Source organism: Manihot esculenta, chromosome 7, assembly GCF_001659605.2.
Source record: "Manihot esculenta cultivar AM560-2 chromosome 7, M.esculenta_v8, whole genome shotgun sequence".
NCBI lineage: Eukaryota > Viridiplantae > Streptophyta > Magnoliopsida > Malpighiales > Euphorbiaceae > Manihot > Manihot esculenta.
The window spans coordinates 32,005,797-32,015,388 of record NC_035167.2 but is presented as its reverse complement, the minus strand read 5'-3'; positions in this window follow the sequence as shown (position 1 = coordinate 32,015,388).

Sequence of the window (9,592 nt, the reverse complement as noted above, 5' to 3'; positions counted from 1 at the left end):
AAGGTGTACAGACAACCCTGGGATCGGAAGGACCAAAGACCATTTCCTTCACGAGTTCTTGAGATCCTGACCCCTCTCAATGCCTCCCGAGCTGAAGTGCTTTTGGCAGTCCAAAACAAGGAGTTTCTCCAATGGCCCAAGCCCATGAAGGCTGAAGCAAGCCAAAGAGATCCTGATAAATATTGTCAGTACCATCGCACGCATGGCCACAACACCAATAACTGTTACCAGCTGATTAGCAAGATTGAAAGGCTTATTAAAAGAGGACACCTACGGAACTTTGTGAAAAACCGGAAGGAGAAAGGCCCCAGCAAAATCCTACTACAGAAAGACCTTCGGAGGCCGGGAATAGGAACAATGAATGACGGTTCCAGTGGAACCATCAATATGATTGTCGGGGGAACTAGAGGTCGGATGAGCAGGAGAGGAAGAAAAAGGGGCCGAGATGGGGAAGGCAGCAATACTGAAGTCATGCAAGTGGCAAAACATTCTCCAACGGTCATCTCTTTCTCCCCAGAAGATGCCAACGGCATTCAGATGCCTCACGATAATGCTCTCGTTATTGAAACTGTCATTCACAACTACCGAGTCAGGAAGATCCTGATTGACGACGGAAGTAAGGTGAACTTATTGTCGTACAGGGTCTTCCAGCAAATGAGAATTCCCGAAGAGCAATTAGTTCGAGATCAGGCCCCGGTGAAGGGGATCGAAGAAGTCCCGATACCTGTGGAAGGAAAGGTGAAATTGGCTCTGACCCTCGGAGAAGCACCCTTGGCTCGAACTCACTACGCAGTATTCTTGGTGGTAAAGCTTCCCTTGAACTATAACGCAATACTGGGAAGGCCTGTGCTGTATGATTTTGAGGTAGTGACCAGTATCAGATACCTGGCTATGAAGTTTCCAACCAAAGCAGGAGAGGGAGTAGTCAGAGGGTGTCAAGAAGAGGCAAAAGCAGTATACTTGGCCACAGTGTTGGAACCGAGCTCAGCAGGGAAAAAATTTGACTCGGAAGTCCTGAAAGTCCGAGATGAGAAGAAAGAAGCTAGAACGGAACCAATTGGAGAACTAGAAACCTTCCCCTTATCAAAAGCAGAAGCAGACAAGGTTTTCAGTCTCAATGCTGGCCTGACTGAAGAGCAGAAAACTAAAGCAATAGCCCTGATCCGAGGTCACGCCTCAGGCTTCGCCTGGAAGCCATCTGACATACTTGGGATAGACCCTGAGGTGATGACTCACAAGCTGAATGTCCTCCCCGAAGCCAAGTCGATAAAGCAGAAGAAGAGAGTGGTGGAAAGAGAGAAGCAACAGGCCACCAGGGAGGAGATACAAAGCTGGAGGAAGCAGGGTTTATTAGGGAAGTAATGTACCCGCAATGGCTAGCAAATCTTGTACTAGTGAAAAAAACCAATGGCAAGTATAGAATGTGCATAGATTTTACTGACCTAAACCAGGCATGCCCTAAAGATTGTTACCCCCTCCTGATATTAATAAAATGGTCGACTCTACGGCCGGTTTTGATTACATATCGTCTCTGGATGCAATGTCTGGTTACCACCAAATCGCAATGGACAGGTCGGATGAGGAGAAGACCTCGTTCATAACAGAATATGGGACTTACTGTTACAAGGCCATGCCTTTTGGGCTGAAGAACGCTGGGGCAACGTACCAGAGATTGATGAACAAGATTTTCAAAGACCAGATTGGTAGGAATGTTGAAGTGTACGTGGACGATATGGTGGTAAAGAGTCCAACTTTTCGGCAACACTTGATAGACCTGAGGGAAGTATTTGAGGTACTGGAGCGATACAGAATGAGGCTGAACCCAGCAAAATGCGCTTTCTTCATCAGAGGCTGAAAATTTCTGGGTTACATGGTAAGTGAAAAAGGTATTGAGCCCAATCCTGAGAAGGTGGAAGCCATATTGAAAATGTCTGAGCCGACCTGTGTGAGGGACGTCCAAAGACTCACTGGAAGGGTAGTAGCACTCAATCGTTTCATGTCAAGGTCGGCAGAAAGGTGCCTGCCATTCTTCAAGAAGTTGAGAAAAGTTCCGAATTTCGAATGGACTAAGGATTGTCAAGAAGCTTTCAAAGAGCTCAAGTGTTATTTTAGTTCGCCACATGTACTCAGTAGTCCGCTGGAAGGGGAAGAGCTCTTGATCTACTTATCAGCCTTGGAACAAGCTGTCAGTGCCGTACTAGTGAGAGTAGAAGGAGGAGAGCAGAAGCCAGTATTCTATGTCAGCAAAGTGCTCAAAAATGCTGAGCTAAGATATCTGAACATCGAAAAAATAGCATATGCTCTATTATTGGCGGTCAGAAAATTCAGGGTATACCTAGAGAGCCATCAAGGAGTAGTGATGACAGACCAGCCGTTGAAGAAAATTCTCCACAGACCAGAAACTTCAGGTCGGATGCTTGCTTGGTCTATTGAGATCAGCCTTTACTGCTTAGAGTACCGACCTTGCACAACCATAAAATCTCAAGCCCTCGCCGACTTCATAGCGGAGTGCTCCTTCAACGAAAAATAAGCAGAACTTGGTAAGACATCCTCAAGAGCATTAGAAGGAGAGAGGGAAAGGCAATCCTCCTGAGAATTCAGCTGGAAGTGTTATGTGGACGGGGCATCCAGCGCTGGGGGCAGCGGGGCAGAAATAATGCTGAAAGGACCTGAAGGGTTCAAAGTTTGTTATGCTCTGCGCCTGGATTTTAATGCCTCCAACAATGTAGCAGAATATGAAGCCCTAATAAATGGGATGCTGATCGCAATGGAAGTAGGGGCAACCGACCTCGAGATAAATAGCGACTCCCAACTAGTGATCAGCTAGATAACGGGGGCATATCAGGCAAGAGACCCGACCATGCAGAACTACTTGACGAGGGTAAAGGCCATAGAGGCCGAACTCAGAAGCCAAGGGATCATGGTAAGATACCAGAGAATACCTCGGGAAGAAAATGAAGAGGCAGACTTACTCAGTCGATTATCTAGGGAAGAGCTGGAACAGCTTCCCGATGAGGTATACATACAGTACATCAACACTCCTGCTTTTGACAAGGCAAATACCATAATGGAGATCGAGGAAAGACGGAACTGAATGACCCTATACCTCAAATATTTGGAGAAGGAAAAGCTCCTTGAAGATAAAGCTGAGGCAAAGAAAATAACAGCTCAGGCTGCCAACTACCAAGCGGTAAGAGGAACCCTATACCGAAGAAGGAAGTCTAGCCCATGGCTCCGATGTGTGAGCCCAGAAGAAGCTGTAAGGGTGATGGAAGAAATACATCAAGGAATCTGTGGAGCCCATGAAGGAGCAGGGACATTGGCAAACAAAATATTCAGACAGGGATACTACTGACCCACCGTCAAAAGGGAGGCCGAGGAGTTCGTCCGAAGATGTGACGTATGCCAAAGATTTGCCAACGCCATCAACATTCCAGTCACACCTCAATCCAGCATATCCAGCCCATGGCCGTTCTCACAGTGGGGCATAGACATCCTAGGGCCTTTTCCCAAGACCACAGGACAGAAGAAGTTTGTAATAGGGGCTGTGGAGTACTTTTCAAAATGGCCATAGGCAGAGGCAGTCCCCATAATTACAGCAAGAAAAAATGATAGATTTCGTCTGGAGCAACATCGTCTGCAGATTCGGGATACCAAGAGTGCTCATATCAGATAACGGCAAGCAGTTCGACTGCAAGACCTTCAAAGAATTCACAACAAATATGGGTATATGGTACAAATTTTCCTCAGTGGCCCACTGTAACAGCCCGGAAACCGAACTGCCACCGGCACTAGGATCCAGATCGACTTAAGGTCGCCGGGACCCGTAGTAAGCCTGCTATCCTGTCTGTATACCTGTGAAGTCCCATACATGATCATACATTTTCTGTAAAAACATAAAACTTTTCTTTATTCCAAGGCTTAACCTGTGCATGCACTCTCTCTGTGCTCTACCAATCCCTACTAGAGCTCCTCATGGCTCTAGGCGGATCAATCTCATAATGTTAAGCCTGGTTTGCTCATAAACATACAACAATAAAAAAACATACATAAACTGATCATGTGACTCCACAAAGGGATTACAATTCTTATAGTCAAGCACCATTCTATACACTATACATAAACTTTATCTCTTTACATTTACATGTCCACACTAGCTATTACAATACTCTGAACTCTTCCTGTACCCTGCTGAGTTCTCTCTGACATCTGAACCTGCACAACTGGAGTTAGGGGAGAGGGATGAGCTACGATAGCCCAGTGAGTAGAATAGGTAAATAACAGGTGATAAAACATGCTCTCATGGAATGCAACACATAATCACATAACCTCGGCCGGACGGATCAAAACTCCCTCTATCTCATCTGGGGTACCTAAGTACCATGTGCCTGGTCCCCGTAGGGCTGTTCCAGGTCTTTGTATATGTGCCTGGTCCCCGTAGGGCTGTTCCAGGTCTTTCCTCTGAGGGCTAATGAATCCTCACGAAGTCCGTGCCGTCTCACATAAGCAATGTACAAGGAGCAGTGCCAAGTACAAGGATAAATGCAATGCATCATCTTTGTGTACACTAATGCACTCACCCTAAAGCATATTCATGATGCATGAAGCATGATAAAATATCAGTTCTCATATTAAAACATTAAGTTAATTTCCACTCACCTGGTTATCTCTGCACTGACTCTGCAGGTTCTGACACTGGACTCACTGCTGACCTCCCTGATTCCTCTGGTCCGTACCTACACAGGTGGACTCAAATGAGGGACTAAACTCACTCAAGAACATCTCTACGAAACTCCCCAAAACCCCTCTAAACAATCCTCAAACCATCACATAAAACATGCAAAAGAAAGCTGGACAGGGCACTTTCGGCGGCAGGTTCGGCGGCCGAAACCCCACTCCAGAGACGAAACTCATGCATGTTCGGCGGCACCTTCGGCGGCCGAAGGTCTCGTCCAGAGACGAAACTCACACACTTTCGGCGACCGAACGCCCTCTTTCGGCGGTCGAAAGTCCCTTTCTAAACCGAAAGCCTAGCTTTCGGGGGCAACCTTTGGCAGCCGAACTGCCTCCACAAAGGGTTCGGCGGCCGAACCTTCCTTCGGCGGCCGAACCTGGTTTTGCCCGAAGGACATAACCCTGCTCTGTTTCATGCAAACTTTGCCCAAAAACCTACAAACATGCATAGCAACTACTCCCAACTAGCATATACACATATATATGCACAAAGGGGTCTAAAACTACCCTAAAACCCCAAACAAACATAGCACATAACACTTAATCATGCTAGAACACCACAAATCACCAAAAACCTCACCTAAACCTAAACATGCAAACTACCCATACAAACTTCATAAAACCTTTCAAAATCATCAAAGAAGCTCAGGATCTTCACTTACCTCGTCAAGAACTTGAGGATGAAGGATCCTAACGTGGAGATATGAAGAAAAGCTCTTCCAAAGCTCCAAGCTTCAAACCTTGGTTCTTTTGCTCAAAACCTTCATAAATCACCAAAACTCTTAAAACTCTTGAAAGATTTGATGAAAATCATGGAAAACATGAAAGTCAATGTAGGAGAGGCTGAAACTCACCTCTGGCTGCAAGTGGAGGAGAAATAACCTCCTTCCACCGACCCTTGGCCCTTTTATAGGTGGCTGGCCAGACCACCTTCGGCAGCCGAACGTGAAGCCGCAACCATGCAATGTTCGGCGGCCGAAAGTGACCTTCGGCGGCCGAACCTTTGCATTTCTCCCTTGTTGCTTTTCTTTCAAAACTCAAGTCTTTTACCACTTCAAAACATGCAAACCAGTGAAAATACCTTGCAAAACATCTGTATTACCCTTCTCGAGGGTTCCGACACCCGAGAGTCCACCGGACTACAGGAATGCCGATGCCGGACTCTAGCCGGGTATTACATTCTCCCCCCCTTAAGAACATTCGTCCCCGAATGTCCCTAACACAACATAAACACAGAGAAAAGGGGAAAACTAACCTTAAAACAGATATGGGTATTGCTGGAGCATGGACTCCCGAGTCTCCCACGTGCACTCTTCTAGGTTGTGGTGGTTCCACAAAACTTTCACCATTGGTATCTCCTTGTTTCTCAACTTTCTGATCTGGGTGTCAAGGATCCGCACTGGCTGCTCTACATAGGTGAGATCACTTAAGATTTCCACCTCAGGTTCACTAAGAACCTTCTCTGGATCTGACACAAATTTTCTCAACATAGAAACATGGAATACCGGGTGAATTCGTTCCATAGAAGCCGGTAAATCTAGCTTATACGATACAGGCCCGATCTTCTGCAAGATCTCAAAGGGACCAATGTACCGTGGGGCTAGTTTACCCTTCTTTCCAAACCGAACCACTCCCTTCATCGGAGACACCTTAAGCAATACCATATCCCCCTCCTGGAACTCTAGCTGCTTCCTACGGATGTCTGCATAGCTTTTCTGTCTGCTTACAGCTGTTCTGATCCGCTCTCTGATGATAGGCACTAACTTGCTGGTTATCTCAACTAACTCTGGCCCTGCAAGAGTTTTCTCTCCTACCTCTTCCCAGCAAACAGGTGTTCGGCACTTCCTCCCATACAAAGCTTCATAAGGGGCCATCCCTATGCTAGCATGATGGCTGTTGTTGTAGGCAAACTCCACCAGAGGTAGATGCTGCCTCCAAGAACCGCCAAAGTCTAACACACACATTCTCAGCATATCTTCAATGGTCTGGATGGTTCTCTCTGACTGACCGTCTGTCTGTGGATGGAAAGCAGTGCTGAATTCCAACCTTGTGCCCATTTCATTTTGCAGACTCCGCCAAAACCTGGAGGTGAACTGAGGTCCTCGATCTGATACTATCGACACTGGAACTCCATGCAACCTTATTATCTCGTCTACATACACCTGCGCCAACTTGTCCACAGAGTAGTTACTCCTGACTGGAATGAAGTGAGCAGATTTAGTGAGTCTATCCACAATCACCCAGATGGAGTCTAGTCTGTTAGACGTCGCCGGTAAGCCCACTACAAAATCCATAGCTATGTTTTCCCATTTCCATTCTGGAATCGGCAGTGGGTTAAGCATTCCAGCCGGCTTCTGGTGCTCTAACTTCACCCTTTGACATGTCTCGCAGGCTGACACGAACTGTGCCACTTCTCTCTTCATTGCTGGCCACCAATACACCCTTCTCAGATCTTGATACATCTTGGTGGCTCCCGGGTGAATGCTATACCTCGCATTATGAGCTTCCCTCATAATGTCTGCCTTCAAACTGCTATCATCTGGTACACATAACCTCTTACCGTGCCGAAGAATCCCCTCACTATCAAATCTGAACTCTGCACTGTTGCCCGACTGAACAGTCCTGGCAATCTTCACTAACTCGGGGTCTTCGTGCTGTTTCAGAGCCACTTGCTCTAGAAACACTGGTGTCACTCTCATCTGTGAAATCAAAGCACCTGTACCAGATAACTGTAACTGTAACCCGTCTTCCACGAGCTTGTAGAAATCCTTCACCACCGGTCTTCTCTCTACTGAAATGTGGGATAAACTGCCAAGTGACTTTCGGCTTAAGGCATCAGCTACAACATTAGCCTTGCCCGGATGATACTGGATCTTACAATCGTAATCACTGAGCAATTCTACCCACCGTCTCTGCCTCAAGTTTAACTCTCTCTGACTTAAGATGTGCTGCAGGCTCTTATGATCCGTATAGATCTCACATTTTACCCCATAGAGGTAATGCCTCCACATCTTAAGTGCAAAGATAACAGCTGCCATCTCCAGATCGTGTGTCGGGTAATTCAGCTCGTGCTTCTTCAGCTGTCTAGAAGCATAAGCTATCACTTTGTCATTCTGTATCAACACACAACCTAATCCCACTCGAGATGCATCACAGAACACTGTGAAATCTTCATCACTGATCGGCAGCGCTAACACCGGTGCTGAAGTTAACCGTCTCTTCAACTCTGCAAAACTTTCCTCACATTCCTCTGACCACACAAACTTCTGATTCTTTCTGGTCAGTCTGGTCATAGAAGCAGCTATCTTCGAAAAGTCCTGAACGAACCTCCGATAGTAGCCTGCCAAACCCAGAAAACTCTTGATCTCGGTCACCGTAGTGGGTGTAGGCCAGTTGGCTACTGCCTCTACCTTTTTGGGATCTACTGATATACCGTCCTCTGATACAACATGTCCCAAAAAGGAAATGCTCCTTAACCAGAACTCACACTTGGAGAACTTGGCATACAAGCCATGCTCTCTCAAGGTTTGCAGCACTATCCGCAGATGCTGGGCATGGTCCTCTGCATTCCTGGAGTACACCAAGATATCATCAATAAAGACGATCACAAAACGATCTAAGTACTCCCTGAAAACCCTGTTCATGAGATCCATGAATGCTGCAGGGGCGTTAGTCAACCCGAACGGCATCACAAGGAACTCATAATGCCCATATCTGGTTCTGAAAGCAGTCTTGGACACATCTCCTTCCCTGATCTTCAACTGGTGGTATCCGGATCTCAGATCTATTTTCGAAAAACAACCTGCTCCTGCCAGCTGGTCGAATAGATCATCGATCCTGGGTAAAGGATACTTGTTTTTAATAGTGACTTTGTTCAACTGTCTGTAGTCGACACAAAGTCTAAGAGGTCCATCCTTCTTTCTGACAAACAATACTGGAGCACCCCAGCGTGAGGTACTCGGGCGGATGAAACCCTTAGCTACCAAATCCTGTAACTGCTCTTTCAACTCTCGCAACTCTACTGGTGCCATCCTGTAGGGAGGAATAGAGATCGGTCTGGCATTGGGCATCAACTCAATCTCGAACTCTATTTCCCTATCCGGTGGCAGTCCTGGAAGCTCTTCAGGAAACAAATCTGGGAAGTCTCTAACAACTGGTACTGAGGATGGTTCCCTAACCTGACTGTCTAGCTCTCTCACATAAGCTAGGAACCCCTGACACCCCTTCCGTAACATCCTACGAGCCTGGAGGGCTGATATCAAACCCCTAGGTGTCCCTCTCCTGTCTCCTCTGAAGACACACTCTGACCCATCCTGGTCTCTGACACTGACTACCTTATCTCTACAGTTCAGGGTAGCATCATACGTAGATAACCAGTCCATCCCTAGAATGACATCAAAATCTGTCAACTCTAGAACCACCAGGTCAGCTGGAAGGTATCTACCCTCTATGCACACTGGACTGAACCGACAGACTGACTCTGCCAAAGATGGATCACATTTGGGTCCACTGACCCATAGAGGACACTCTAACTCAGACACCATCAGACCCAACCTCTCTGCAGCTCTAGAAGAAATGAAAGAGTGAGAAGCACCGGGGTCCATTAAAGCATACACCTCAGAACACCCAATGATGAGATTACCTGACACCACCGTGTTCGACGTGTCTGCCTCCTGCTGAGTCAGGGTGAAAATCCGTGCTGGGGCTGACGGACCTGCACCTCGGGAACCCATCCCTGATGAAGAGGCTACCCCTCTTCCTCTTCCTCTGCCACTGCTTGGTGGTACGGCTGAAGCTACGGGCTGAACTACACTGCCCGCACTCATCTGCTGGGATGGTGCAACCAAAGTCGCCTGAG